This window comes from Sciurus carolinensis, chromosome 11, assembly GCF_902686445.1.
Source record: "Sciurus carolinensis chromosome 11, mSciCar1.2, whole genome shotgun sequence".
Classification (NCBI taxonomy): Eukaryota; Metazoa; Chordata; class Mammalia; order Rodentia; family Sciuridae; genus Sciurus; species Sciurus carolinensis.
In genome coordinates, this window is record NC_062223.1 from 23,868,052 (window position 1) to 23,884,171 (window position 16,120).

Genomic DNA, 16,120 nt, shown 5'->3' on the forward strand with positions numbered 1-16,120 from the left:
GATTTTCCTCTTCTGGCACATTTATGACAAATTGAGCATTATTAATGAATATCCTTGACAATAAACTAGTTTGTTAAGTCTTTGTGATACATTGGCATGTATATGGAGAGAGGATGAATTTCTTTTGATCTTGGGGTTGTGAATACAATAAGAAAGAAGATGATAAAGGACAACATAGAAAAAAAAGTCAGAATAAAACTGAGTGTGATTATTTATTAATAGCACAATATATTATCCAATCAGCAGAAAGTCTGCCAGACGCAAGGTAATCAAAATCAGTAATTGTCAATTAAATTATTATATGTATTAAAATATTTTTCTACAGTTTTGAAAGTACATAAATTAGGTAAGAGAATAACAATTTGTTAGATTTTCAGAGAAGGATTCTGTAAAAAAGGAGATATTTGAATAGAAATATACAGAATTTCACAAGAATATATTTACTCAAATTGCATGTAGTGCTAAAATGTTTTGGAGTTTACTAACTTCTGTGCAGACTAACTCAAAGTTTCATACCTCTTGTTAAATGTGTTCACATTTATGAGTTCAACATGGGTATAAGCACTCAGAGACTCCACTGCACCCTGGAAGGAGGTATCTTAGGGACTGAATTGAAAATCCAAGTGAAGAAGCAATGGCTGAGAGCTTTTTTAATTCAACAAAATTGGTTCAAGTTAAATATCTGAAGCTATTTGGATGAGTTTAACAATGTCCTAAAGGTCAACAGAATATTTACATCAAATATATAACATGCTAGATATAAAATAGGCAATGAATAAAAGATTAAATATCAGGAAACAGATCACAGGCCTAGATGTGCTGTTTGGTGTAGCATGGCAACTGTGTAAGCATTTTCTTTTAATTAAACTTCTAAAAGGTAGAAGTTAGTAAATGTTAGTAAATAGAAGCACTAATCAAGACATTGATGATCCCACTAACTGCAGAGAATAAGGTAAGAACAGAAGCCAATCTAAGGTAACCTGAATGACATGAAGAGTGTCTGCTCCTACCACTCCATGACAGGATTTTAAAAATAGTTTTCCACTACTTCATCTGACCTCCACCTAGGAAAAACATGAAGAAAGTGGAGAATGGCCTCTTGAAGAGGGTGTGGAGCAAGTCCCTGTTCCTGTGAAGAGCGCCAGGCAGTAGTTATACCAGAGAGGAGTCATCAGACCATGGCAGAAAACTGGCAGAGACGTCTAATTGCTCAATTAATATCATCAATCAGAAAATGCTTAAAACTTTGTTTGACATGTAAAATAAGTATGGTTGAATATTATTCAAAGCATACAAGTAATTAAAAAATAACAGAAACAAATAGAAAGCAAGATAAGTTTTCATTGAGCTGGCAAAAAACAATTTTTGAGCTGCATGCAAAGTAAAATGTATTAGCTCTTGGATCTCTTGGATGTATTGTGCAAATTAGATGAAAGAATAAATAACAGGGAGTTCATCTATGAAGGTAGTGATAACTCATATTGTGTTATTTTCTGATTCCACTAAGATGGAAAGGAACTATGAATGGTTCCATTGCTCAAGAACCTACCAACACAGAGTGCTTGCTTTGAGTTCTTTTATGTTTTGGTTGGTTTAAATACCTTTCTCTCTCTCTGTCTCTCTCTCTCTCTCTCACCCCCCTTTCACACATACACATACACACACACACACACACCACCCACCCACCCACACACACACACACACACACATCCCTGGCCAAATATTATTTATGAAAATACAAACACATCAGTACACACATTGTATGTGTTAAAGGTATAAGTTATTAGGTATTTGTTTATCTCAGTTTTATAAAATTATATCTTAGTTTTCCATAATTTTCTAATGACAAGAAATGGTTTGCATAGTCTTCTTTACATTCTGATTCCTGTTTCTCAATCCATATACTTGAATATGTAAATTTACATGTGTGAGTGTGTGGGTACACATGGTCATCCAATACACTTGATGCTTTTGAAATCTGCCTCATGAACATTATTATATTTTTTAAACCAATGAATTTATTGAAATGTACCTTAGCATATATTTTAATTATGTTTAACTTTAATGATACATTTATTCAACCTAATATTTGTAAAATATTATGTCAACATAAAATCAGAAAATAAATTTGCAATATTTTACATTACCTTTTCCTTACTATGTTTTTGAAAGCAAGTATGTAGTGCCTGAGTTCAGAGTTGTCACTTTACAAGATACCAAAAGCTGCCTGTGATAAGTGGCCACCATATTACACAGAGTAAACTTAAGATTTTCCCCCTGTGACCTCTCCTGCTTTCCTCTCTCCTATCCAGTGGATGCCCTGCTTCTTTTTTTTTTCTCTGGAGCAGTCATACTTTTGTGAAAGTCCTCTAATAAATAAATTCCAGTTATTATTTGATGAGGGGAAAAAATAAACAGAACTCAGTAACTAAAAAGTATTTCTTGCCATTCTGCAAGCTGACTGGTTAGATCTTCTGTCAGTAACACTAGGGCGCCTGCACACTGCTACACTTATGGGAACACAACCTGTGCTCACACTTTGTCACCCCAAGATGGCATCTGCTCATGTCAGGTGAACTGGTGCTGGCTGTTGGCGGTGCTGCCTCTGTGCTCTCCAGCAGCCACTTACCTGCTTGTAAGTTCCACTGGCCTCCTTACGTGGTGCTCTCAGAGTTTAAAGAGAGTGAAAGTAGAAGCCACAAGACATCCTGTTGCCTCCCTCTGGAATCTACAAGGTACTCCTACCACACTTTCTTGGTCAAGGAAGTCACAATTCTGATTTATTGCTTCCATTGCTTACTGTATTCCCAGCAGGAGCATGTCCCCGGAGAGAAGAGACCTCCTGAATACGGGAGTCCATGGCTTCACTCACAGGAAGCAATTTTCAGCAGCTGGATCATCAATAGGTAGAAGAGCCACTTCCTTTACACTCCGGGCTCATATATCCTGATCTCATAAAATATTACAGAAACCAGAATGCATTTTGGTGGCAGAGTCTATATATGTTGAGCCTATAGAGAGCACATTCCAGAGGATAGTATTCTGAATTTTTTCATTCTATCCTTCTAAAATATTGCCATGGAACTTGTCTGAACCCAACTTGAAAAGATGACCACCATTTTAGATTTCTGGTTCTTAATGTAAGTATTTTTTTTTTCATTGCTGTCCTTCATCGCCACTGCAGAGCAGGATGATGGTGCTGCAGCTATCTATGTTGTGTCAGTATGTCATGGGGAATCATCTGAAAAGAAGGTCTCAAATTGTCTTCATATTTGCGTTGTCAAGGAAGTGAGTTCATGAACTCCTGAGCTTATGAGTTCAGGCTGAGCAGAAGGAAGCAATGAGACAAGAGTGCAGACCCTGGATATCGGTTCCACATTCTATTGTGACATCAGGAAGAGGACTGTGGTTGACTGCTGCCATGCCTAATGTGATAGACTGGTAGGGTCACCAATACCCTCTTTGAAATGGGAAGTGCAGGTTGCCCGGTAACTTGGGAACCACTTGCCAATCACTGTTTCCACCGGGATCTGTTAAAATGACAGAGGCTATTTCTCAAATACTGAATAATTATTTGGAGGATGTTACTGATTTTCCTTAAAACTCTTAACGTCTGATCTGTAATTGATTATGTGGCCTATGCAACATTCAGAAAACCTCTATTTGCCATTCACTCTTCAAGGACAATCGTATACACCGGGTTATGCGGCTTAAATAACTTAAGAGCCTGTATGGTGGGTTGGACTTGTTACAGAGTTTTCTCTTGTTATGGGACCCACACCAAAGAGATCACATTTTGGTGAGTTTTGTAGGCTGGCTAGAATAACCTGCTGAATCTGTTAAATGTTTCCTTCAAAATCTAAGAGATGCACTGATTTTTAAGTAGACAAGGTAGTATTTCATCTTTATTTTGTTAATTATAGAGGGCATTTTAATTATATATAAACAAAGTATCCTAGTTAACATCATGATGCAATATTTCTTTGTAATTTCAAGAAAAGTCCAGTTTTTAAGGATGGTATAAGAGACCTGGAATTTGCCTTAATTAACTGTTTGGATATTTGTAAGGAATAATTTGCCATTGATTCTCTAGAGTAACAGTCCCCAGAGTTATACAGTTAGATATAAGATCTTTGATGTCCCAGTTTTACTTGTCCTACAGAGAAACAGGAGGGCGGTGGCCTGTTTCTCTGTGGTAGGTAAGTTTATTCAGGTTTCTTTGGAAATTGTGAAAATATTATTTTCCTAATATTATAACTGGGATTCTCTTTGACTTTTTCTTTTTATTCTAAGTTGATATCAATGCAATTCAACTCTCATACATGAAAAAATTTGAAACTCATGTAAATTTTTGGCTTCAGTTCCACTGACAACCATTTCAGAAAGAAAAGAATGAACTTGCTATACTCTCCGCATATGTACCATAAACTGGTATACAGGCTGCTATAAGAATGAAAATTAGTTAATTTTGAGAGATCTACTGCTGAATACATCTTGAGATATTAACAAAATGTTTCTTTGGTGTCTGAACTAAAATGGAAGCTAACACAGGCCATAGGCCCTAATAAGGTGTATGTTCCTCTCAGGTGGAAAGTGGGCCATCCTTCTCCTGGATCACTTAGCAAGTAAGATATTTCATTAAGGAAGTAAACTTACCATGGGCAAAAGTTGCTGTCAAGGGATTGTTCCTGTTTATCTATGTTCCCCTAAATAGTTTCTTTAAGAGTAGAGTATATTCTTTCACTGGCTTTAATTGATTTGTGCAAATAAACAAAATACAGTTGAAATGTATATTATATTTTGACACAAATAATTCATATTTTATCACAGACCCTTTGCTGGTTTGTGTATTTATGCCCATTTCCCATCAGTTCTGTGCCGTTCATGCTCAGAGACAGTCATGACATAATGGTCACTCACCTCCACACATCTCATATTTGACAGGAGCAAGTGTCTTCGACCACACTCTCCCTCCTAAAGGAGCTACAGTGATGGCAGTAAGAAATCTGAGTGTGGAGACAATCTTCGCCCTCTTAGGCTTCACAGACCACCCAGAGCTTCAGGTTCCTCTCTTTCTCGTGTTTCTTCTCATGTACATTATCACCGTTGTGGGAAACCGTGGGATGATCGTGATCATCAAGATCAACCCCAAATTTCACACCCCCATGTACTTCTTCCTCAGTCACCTCTCTTTCGTTGACTTCTGTTACTCCTCCATCATCACCCCCAAGCTGCTGGAGAACCTGGTCTTGGCAGATAAAAGCATCTTCTACTCCAGCTGCATGCTGCAGTACTTCCTGTCCTGCACAGCTGTGGTGACTGAGTCTTTCTTATTGGCAGTGCTGGCCTATGACCGCTTTGTGGCCATCTGTAATCCCCTGCTGTATATAGTAGTTATGTCACAGAAACTCTGTGCCCTGCTGGTGGCAGGGTCATATATCTGGGGTATGTTTGGTCCCTTGGTGCTCCTGTGCTATGTTCTTTGACTGAGTTTTTCTGGATTTAATGTCATCAACCACTTTTTCTGTGAGTACACGGCCCTCATTGCTGTCTCCAGCTCTGACATCCACCTCCCCCAACTGCTGCTCTTTGGCTTTGCCACCTTCAATGAGGTGAGTACCCTACTGATCATCCTCACCTCCTATGTGTTTATTGTTGAGACTGTGTTGAAAATCTGTTCTGCCAGTGGGCGTCACAAAGCCTTCTCCACCTGTGCCTCCCACCTGACTGCCATCACCATCTTCCACGGGACCATCCTTTCCCTCTATTGTGTTCCCAATTCCAAAAACTCCAGGCAAACTGTCAAAGTGGCTTCTGTGTTTTACACGGTCAACAACCCCATGCTGAAGCCCCTAATCTACAGCCTGAGGAACAAAGTTGTCAAAGAGGCTGTCTGGAAGTTGGTAGACAAAAAAGTCCTGTTTCACTGAAGCAGTCGCAAGAGATGGTTTTATCCTAATGAATAACAGAACAAAACAGAACCTAACATGTTTCTAAACCTATAGCATGTGTTTCTGTGAGGTTTGTATAGGTGATTGGGAAGCATGGACTGATGAATTCAAATCCCATGAAGAAAGCAAAGAAGTTTAATACTGAGATGAATTCCATAAGATTTTGATCCATTAAACAACTACTTCTTTGAAGTCTCTGAACTCAGATATAAAATAGGCACAAAAAATGATCAATCATGTAGTATGGGGGCTATAGTCACTCTAAGAATGTTTTTTTTTTTTTTTCTGATTGGTTCATTTGTATGCTAATGAGTGCCTGACTTTTAAGGTCATTTGGATTGTGTCACAGAAGTATTGTGTCAGTGTTGGGAGATAAAGGCAGATATGTTCTGTGATTAAAATGAAATGAAACAAAACAAAAAACACCAAAATAAAAAACCATTCCTTTCTGTTACCTTCATTCCTTGGTTCTGTGAAATTTCTAAGTGTAAGGTCTGGCACTTGAAAGAGTCATCTTCTGTTGATACACATGATAAGAACAATTACATCTGTTGCGTAGATGGCTAAACCAACCTTGAAGGAACTAGTTGAGAAATGACTAATGTGACTTGGTACAGGAACTGAATTCTTTCTCTGACTACAAATCTAGTACTCTTTCTGTACAGCACTGCTGAGAATTTTAGTGGAATAGGGCATAAAAATTAATTTTGTCTTTCAGAAAAGACTAACATGAGAATCTTTTCAATATTTCTAGATAGCACACTGGTATTATTAGCCAAAAGGTTGCACTCCCTGAATTATCATACCTAGGAATCTCTACTAGCAGTTTCTACTATAGTCCATATAGAATGTATGGAAGGAAGGAATCATTTTGCTATTATGAAAGTTGGTGCGATAGCAATTCATTACTCTGGAAGTTGTTAAAGAAAATGTATTCAGTGAATCTTTCCTGTATGAATTACATTTTAAGGTCATTTAACAGTTAACAATGAGGTCATTCAGAAGAAATCATGGTTGGAAAAAACATGAAATTAGAAAATCACAACTTTAGGACTATTAATTTGGGGGAAAAAAAAGACCATGGTGATGATTTCAATGGTTATTAAAATCATTAGGCAAATAAATGTGGATAATTTTAAAATGAAATAATCAGCCTGACACTACCTGAAACCATGGGTAGGGATGATTATTACTGCTAGCCAAAGAACCAGTTAAAAGTTGGTTCCCAAAGGGGTGTACCTTGCACTGCTCAGAACCAACTGCCAGAATTCTTGCTGAAAAGAAACCAAGAGTGAATCTGAACGAGTAAAGATATTTTATCTGAATAGCCCTTTAAAAGAATAGGTGCAGGAACAATTCAATGACATAAAATATAGCAGTTAGCTAAATACAGAGAAAGCAGCACTCCACAAGTGGTCCATTTCCCACCTCCCACAAAACTCATGAACATGCATACACACACACACACACAAACTCTTGCACACAGATTGGTGACATGATAAAGGGGACATTTGGTGACAATCAAATTTGACTTTTTTCAACCTAACAGGAAATAAATATATTTTGGACAAGTAAGAGAATTCAAAATGGTTTGAATTGCGAGTATTATTAAGACGGTATTTTTATATTTGGTAAGTTCAACTTTGACAGGAGCTATTTTTGTACATTTGTTCTGGTTTGGGTGTAGAGAATGAACCCTGGTCCTTGCCCAGGCTACACACATACCCGCCCATGACCTACACCCCAGCCAAGTGGTGTGAGTGTTCAATCAAATGTCTATTTCTGTGAATGGTTACACTTTTTCATAAACTATCATTGATTAAGTCCCTTTTGTTTTTCTTATAGTTTTGGTAGTACATGTTTAACCAAGAGGCACCTCCCCAGGACCCCTCCACAGGACCATTTTTTTTTTCTTTTAAAGACAGAGTCTCACAAATTGCATAGGTCCTTACTGTGTTGCTGAAACTCACTTTGAATTTGTAATCCAACTGCCTCAGCCTCCTCAGCAGCTGGCATTACAAGACTGTGCCACCAAACTGGGTTGATTTAGTCTTCTTAGTGAGATAAATTGATAAAGAAATATTATTTTATGCAATATGACTGTGATTTAAATGATCCAATTTTTTAAATTAAATCATCCAAACTTATAAAACTTCAGATGCTCACTGTTCCTACATGCAAAGTTCATTTCACATAGGCTTCGTATAGGAATGCTCAAGAAATACATTCAGGACAGGGAAAATTAATCCATTCTTCAACAATTCCCATAGTTCCTCCTTTGGGGCTTGCGGTATTGACAACAGTATTTTACAGTCATTTCCTTGGAAGTCTTCAAATGACTGAAAGTTTTACTGTAACATTGATATACTGTTTCTGGTTTTATAATTGCAGATTATTTCTGCTGATCTGAATTTTTTTACCAGTAATGGATTAACAAAAGTGTACCACAATAGAAGTCTACTAATGCCATGCAATATTTCTTCATTGTCCTGTGAAAAACTAACTTAGTGGCATAAATGCAGCCTCAAAGGACAAACACAGATATATCCTGTATTGTCCTTGTCATATATTTACAAAGAGATTCAGGAAAGGCACAGCAGGTTCACTTACTCCAGAGTTGTTAAAATACATCAAGAAAAGACCTTCTATTTCAAAATAAATTGATTTGTTCTTCTCTTTATAACAAACTAGAAACTCTTCTCCTGCACAAAGGCACCTTCCTATGGGCTTACCTGACCTTTCTCATTAAAATGACAACGAAGTTAGTATGTATTTTAGCACTAAGGGAAATGATCACATATTTATTTATTTCTACATCCTACTTTAAATATAACTTTGATGAGCACAGGAACACTATCTTACCAATTTTTCAAACAGGATCTGGCTTGTAAGTCTGTCTTAAATATTTATTTAATGAAAAGTTCAATGAAAAATTAAATGAGTAATTACAGATCTTCAATGTGAACTCAATCTCCTTTCTCTGATTCCTGTACCAGAAAACAGTGATCATGAAATAGTAAATGTTGTTATCCTGATTGTGAAATTCATACACTTAAAACAATCTGTGCTCAATGGTTTTGCTTATTACTACAGAAGGATGAGATATCTTTGGAGAGGAATGTTTCAGTGAGATTCCATTTTTGTATTCTTGCATAAATAGCATATCCTTGGACATAAATGGTATGCTAGCATGGTTGCTCAGTGAATGGGCATGAAAATATTCTGATGAAGTTATTTTAAGATTTTTCTAGAAGAGAATAATTGAGATATCAGTTTTGATTTGCAAGTAATTTCTCCATGCTGTATATTTGTTAAAAATACTGAGATGCCACAAAAAATCATACAGGTGGTGGGAAGTGTGTTGGCAAAGAACGATTGTACTTCTGCAGAAGGGTGAACTCCCAAAGGGAATCTGGAGGGCAAGCACACCTAGGCAGGCAGTAGGACAATATTCATCCCTAAAGAGATATTTCCCATCATTCCTGGCTCCTGAGAAGAATAGTTCCATGTACCCTCCACAAGTTTAGCTAATTTAAATTGGGGGCCAGCCTGAAAAAGGGCTTCAGTTGTGATTGGACACTTGTCAGTGAATTTTAAACATGGCTCCATTCTGACCACAGAGTTCCCAAACTTAAGATGGCTCCTTTCTGCAGACGAAACTTAAGTTCCAGTAAGCATGCCTATATTACCTTGCAGGTACAACTTTAATTGGAAAGATAACATAAATCCTACATGTTATTTTGAAGATAAAATATTTCTATCATAAGGAACTTGATTAATTTATTACTTGATTAATTTATTACTTGAATATTGGCGAGAAATAGAAATATCAATATATATATATTTTTTTAATTTTGACTCCCCACCTTATAATAAGTAATTTATAATTGCATATATTTACTTTAAATAATCAATCATTTCATGTAGAAGTATTCAGAATTTCTTTTTGGGAACTCTCTTCTCTCTGCCCTCTACATTCCCACAATTCTTGTAGGTTTGATCTACCCCAGTTGCATGAAAGGTTGTATTTATTATTCAATAATTATTCATGGTACACTTTGTTCTAGTTATTAGTCTAGCAGCTTATAATATATCATTGAACTCAACAATGCATTTCTCACTTTCACAGTAAATTTAGTTTAGCAGGGAAACAAAACTAAAACTAAGTATATTAAAACTGAAGTACAAAATGATTTAAGAAATATATTTTCCTGTACTAAGTACTTTAATGGTAATATTGAGAAATAAGGTAATGCCTTCAGTATAATAGTGCATTCATATATCATTTCACTGTAAAACTGTATGGACAGAAATTTAAAGGAAAGTATTCCAGTCAGAGGGAGTATAATAGGCAACAATGAAGGAGTGTGCTTTTATTTTAAGAAACAATGAGGAGGTCAGCATCTCTGCAGGGCATATGGTGTATTAGTTAGCTTTTAGACACTGTGACCTATAAGGAAAACTTACAGGATGAAAAGTTTATTAGGGTTGTGGTTTCAGAGGGTCAGTCCATGGTTGGCCAACTCTGCACTGAGGGCCTAACATAAGGCAAGAGATCATGGTAGTAGGATACAGGGGAGGGAAGGATCTCAGAAGAAGAAACCCAGGAAGCAGAGAGCTCTGCTCACCTAAGACAAAATGTAGACTCCCAGGGACCACCCCATTGACCCCCTTCCTCTATCCACACCATATCTGTTTACTCTTACTGCCCAGTTAATCCATATCAGTGGATTAACCACCATTTAAATCACATCTCTCATGATCTAATCTTTTCACCTTTGAAAAGTTTGACATTGTGTCACACATAACCTTTTGAGCACACTCCACATTTGAACCATAACAGTTGAGGAAAGGAATAACAAATGGCCAAGATTTAACAAGGACTTGATCATTTATCCATTTGAATGTTGACCTTTGTACAACTTTCTGGATTAACTTTCAACGGAGCATTACAACCTGAAAAGTTGGGTACTCACACTTTTCCGATATGAACAAATTCCTTAAAATGGTAGAAAAGCATTTAAACCTCATGAATATTAGCAAATTATTGATAATGAGTGTTGCTAACTGCGTGGCCAAACTTGCAGTTCTCATGAGGGGTGAAGGAGGATTTGAAAAAAAAGACTCACACACACAGACTGTGAAGATTAAACTGGAGTCGGTAAAGTGCTGCTCTCTGGTGGAGAAGCAGATCTAAAGAGTTACTCCATCAATCTTTATTTATATTTGGGGAAATGGTGAAACACTGTGGATGTCTGGCAGGAGAATTCATCTGTCTCCGGGAGCTATGTGCCTGAGATCAAGGTCGAAGCTGATGCGGTTCTTGGGCAGAGCCTCCTCAGCCAGGGCTTTACTATAGCAGCTAGGCATCCTATGCTCCTGCCCAAATACTTTCCCAGGCAGCAAGCCCACCACAGCCATGAGGTCATTGGAGACTCCCAATTTCAGTCACTGCTGTTCCATTCTCCGTCATCACTCTCCAGAAATGAGGATTCTTACATGTATTTTCATAAATGAAATTTATGGCACATAAAGTTCATGAAATTTATGCAGCATATGGCAGTGATCAGGATATGGGAAAGGTGAATTCAATATATATTATATATGAAAAGGTCCCGATGCTGCTATATTTTTCTCTAAGTTTTCTCAGGTGTTAAAATGGCATCAAATTGAAGTGATTAATTTTAATTGTTCATTTGTGACCTGAAGAGAATGAAGCAGTTGATAGTCTCTAGGGTTCTTACCTCCAAGTTTAACTGTACATATAAGAATACTTCATCACCCCAACCAGGAGAGCTCTTGCCTTAGCCATCAGCAGGTTTGTTTTAACATTCAAAAGACAGATGGATTTAAATTTTATTTTGGGAAACTGACCCTGTTAAAACTAGAAATTTTTTGAAGATATAGATATGAGTGAGCCAGGAACAGTGAGTGTACTCTTTCTGCAAAGGTTCATATTAGAGAGTAGCTCAGCTAAGCACCTCAACAGTATCACAAAAAAAAGTTACCAGGGAGGGGAAAAAAATCTCCGAGGATTTGGTGTTATGTGTTGTCTCATTTTTGCAAATTCTGAAGGACTTGTCAAGATAGAATATTTAACTAAAGTGAAAAAGACTAGTAAAAAAATAAAGAACACTATTTGATTAAGGTTACAAGAGTGTATCCATTGACAGCAAAAATAAAAACCACAATTGGGAAAAAATGCTGGGAGAGATTTTTCAGCTATCATTTTTGCCTGGAGTAAAAGTTAATAAAAATTTTTTTCCAGGGATTTAATGATATCATTTGTGATAAGATTCATTTCATTAAATGTCAAAATATTTTGAATAAAATTTGAAATTCTTTAGATAAATAAAATGTGGTAGTAAGAAAATATGTGCTAATTAGACTGGTTTCTGGGTTGTCTTTAATAGGTAAATTTATAAGTACAGGAACAAATATGGCATATCTCAATATTGCATATGATGAGATATCTTTATTGATGGACTATATGAAAAATATTTCTTATAATGTGTGACTGCAATAACTTTTCTACAAATACAAAAGAAAGGTTGCTGGCATGGATAGACCTGAGAGGTTTTGTGTAGCAATAACAGAAATATGTTTCTTTTATATTTTCCTGAGAACCTTTAATATTTACAAATATGAAAAACAGATCAACTTATTAATGGTCATTTTAATAAATCTTCACATAAAACTGTCAACCATCATTGAAAATTGTAAATTCATACAAGAGAAATTTAATTATATTAAATTTAATATAATATATATTATATTATATTATAATAGATATATTATGTATATCATCTCTTTGCTGCTCTTTGTTTTTGCCACATTCAAAGAAGTCAGCACCCTGCTCATCATCCTCACGTCTTACGTGTTCATCCTGGTTACCATCCTCAAGATGCCATCAGCCAGAGGGCGTCACAAGGCCTTCTCCACCTGTGCCTCTCACCTGACGTCCATCTCCATCTTCCATGTCACCATCCTGTTCCTCTACTGTGTGCCCAACTCCAAGAACTCCAGGCACACGGTCAAAGTGGCCTCTGTGTTTTACACAGTGGTGATCCCCATGTTGAACCCCCTCATCTACAGCCTGAGAAATAAGGATGTTAAGGACACTGTCAGCAAAGTATTGGGCAGTAAAGTCTCTTCTTTTTGAGCATCATATTAGCATGGAATTTGCTCCTAATATTTAAATCGTGTTCATGAAAGTTGGTTTTAAGGATAGCATTAAAATGAATAGAGTTAATATTGTACAATGAAATTGAAATGGATTTTTCCTACAAGGGAATAAACTTTGCTCTTTTTATTGCTTGAAATCATCAGTAATCTTTCTCATTTTTCTTATTTTACCTAAAAAATTGGAATAAAGAGATCACTTACAATCATACTCTGAAGATTAAAGAAAACATACATATCATATAGGATATGGTTTGTAACTTAAGAAATATTACTTCTGTATTTATTTCTTACAAGATATCTGACATGAACTACATTCTCAGAAAACCTATGCAGTAAGTGGCCAATTCATAAAAAAGATAATATTAACACTCATGGGGAACTTCAGAGATGGGAATGTTTAAATGCACCAAGTAATTTGAAAGGAATGTTTTTGTAAAATAAGCATCATGTGAACTTGTCCAAAATAAGAGAAAGGTAGGAATTTGGAGATATAGTTTATTGATGATGGAGTTTCAGTCAGAAGAAAACCGTATCAACAGAATACCAAGGAGGTAAGAATGCAATACTGAGTCAAAGGTCTAAAATATATTTTATTGAGTTAATATGACACATTTGTGTATGTATGCCTATGTGTCTATGTGTGGTGTGTATTGTAAATGATTTCCACTGTATGAATAGAAATTTGAATTAAAGATGTTCTATTGCCATACAGATTATAAGTAGTTCTGTATGTTGGTGTGATAACCTATAATGGACCCCACTAGAAGCTCAGACTGTATCTGGATCTTCTTAGAAAATCTCTTATGTTAAGCCATAAATGATTGAATTGATGAGTTCTTGCTTAGCTTGTATTTTGAGCTGTTATTCTGTCTTTGAAGATATCACACATATTCTCGATTTTACAGAAACTTTTTGTTCTGAGCATGAACTCTTAATTCTTCTCAAGAAAAATTTCATTTATCTCATTTTATGTATCAAAAACTATGTATATAATCTTCAAAATAAATTTAAAAACCATATATCACCTAATTATTATAACTAATTAAAATATCAAAATTTAGTTTATCACTACTTCTATTTGAATAACTTTCTCTGCCTTTTCCTCTGTTTACTAAATGTGTCCAGATAAAATTCCAAATATTCATCAATACAATGCAAAATATAAATTTCCATGTATTTATTAAGTGAGAAAAAATAACCTGGGGTATATTTTCATGTGGGCTTATACAGTAATTTTTTATTGTGATATAATTTTACATACTTTATCAGTACTAAAAATGTTTTTTCATATACACTCTTAGAAAGGAATCAAATCATTCCTGTGACCTGGGCACAATGCTACATGCTTGTAATTCCAGCTACTTGGGAGACTGCAGGAAGACAATCACACAAGTTCAAGGTCAGCCTGGTGAACTTCATAGGACCGCATTTCAAAATAATATGTAAAATATGGCTGAGGATGTAGCTAAGTGTCAGTTATATCAGTTTGTGCAGGTTCTGGTTTCAAACCTAAGTACCACATACATGAAAAAATAACATTTTAAATGTAGTAGTGTTAGGAATATTTTATGTCTTATACAAATACATAAACCAAGTCATAACCTGCCATATCCAGATCAGATCTGCATTAAATTATCCAGTTGACACATCCAATGTATGGTTGCTGTTTCTAACCAGTGGGTTTTGGAGGGTCTTATGTAATTGTCTTTACACTCACTTTCTCAAATCCAAGAAGCTGTCACAAAGACTTTTTCAAGCCTAATGGCATACCTGTGAAAGATATATAATGTTTCACTTTATTTAATGATTCATTTTTATTACCTTTAATGCATTTTAATTTTCCATAATAGTTACATTCTTTGTGACATGTTCATACATGCAAATACATAATTCACCTCACTGCATTTGCTTCCCTCCCACTGATCCCCATCCTCTATTCTACTGGTCTTCCTATTATTTAATTTCAAAAATCATTTTATAATTCCATATAAAAATGTGATTCACTGTAATATATTCATTTTTGCACCCAGGATAGTTTGGGTGATTTAATTCCTAAGTGCCTATCTTTTTTCTGCCCTCCTCCCTAAACAACAATCCCCTTCCTCTTTCTACTGTTCTCCTTCTATTTTCATGAATAACCCATTTTTTTGCCTCTAGCTTCCACATATGAGAAAAGACATTTGATCCTTCATTTTCTGAGTCTGAATTTTTCAACTTATCAGATTCTCCAGTTCTATCCCTTTATTGGTAAATGATGATTTCATTTTCTTTATGTATATATACCACATTTTCTTGATACATTCATGTGTTTTAATTTAATGTTGCCAATAAGACATTTTAATAGAGTATTATTATATTATGTGACTTAACTATATTTATCTCATACCACCAGACATGCAGGAATTTTGTTAATTGAAATAGGAGTCACAGTGAAACAAAATCTCCATGATCTCATTCATGTGTAGAATATTAAACATTTGATTTCATGGTAGTTAAGAATAAAAGAGCAATTGTCATTGTTGGGGAGAGTAGGGAGAGGGGAGATTTTACCATTAGGTAGGAAGAGGTTTCATTGCCGCTTGGCATGAAAGAGTGACTATAATTAAAAACAAAGTACTATATATCTCCAACTAGTTAGAAGAGAGTGTTTCTAAATACACTCACTATGAAGAAATGATAAAAGGCAATGTAGATGAACATTAGCTTGTTTGACCTTCACCCAATATGCACAAGAATAAAAGCCTCACATTGCACCTCATAAATGCATACAGATATAATGTGAGAATCAAAAGTGAAATGCAATGAGAAATTTTAAAGCTGCACCTTCATATTATTCACTTTATGGATAGGGACCATGAAATTAATTCAGAAAATGTGTTTGTGCTGGGCTAGATAGTATAGCAGGAGGGAACTGAAGTGCATATTGAGGGACTGGGAAGATTTGCACCTTGGCATCAGTAGCCCTTACTCCCTGTTATGAGAAC

General features: G+C 35.7%; 1 pseudogene; it reads left to right on the forward strand.

The window, feature by feature from the left end:
• The first annotated feature begins 2,565 nt into the window (after positions 1-2,565).
• Positions 2,566-13,113, forward strand: LOC124959216 (olfactory receptor 5D14-like; annotated as a pseudogene).
• The last annotated feature ends 3,007 nt before the right edge of the window (positions 13,114-16,120 follow it).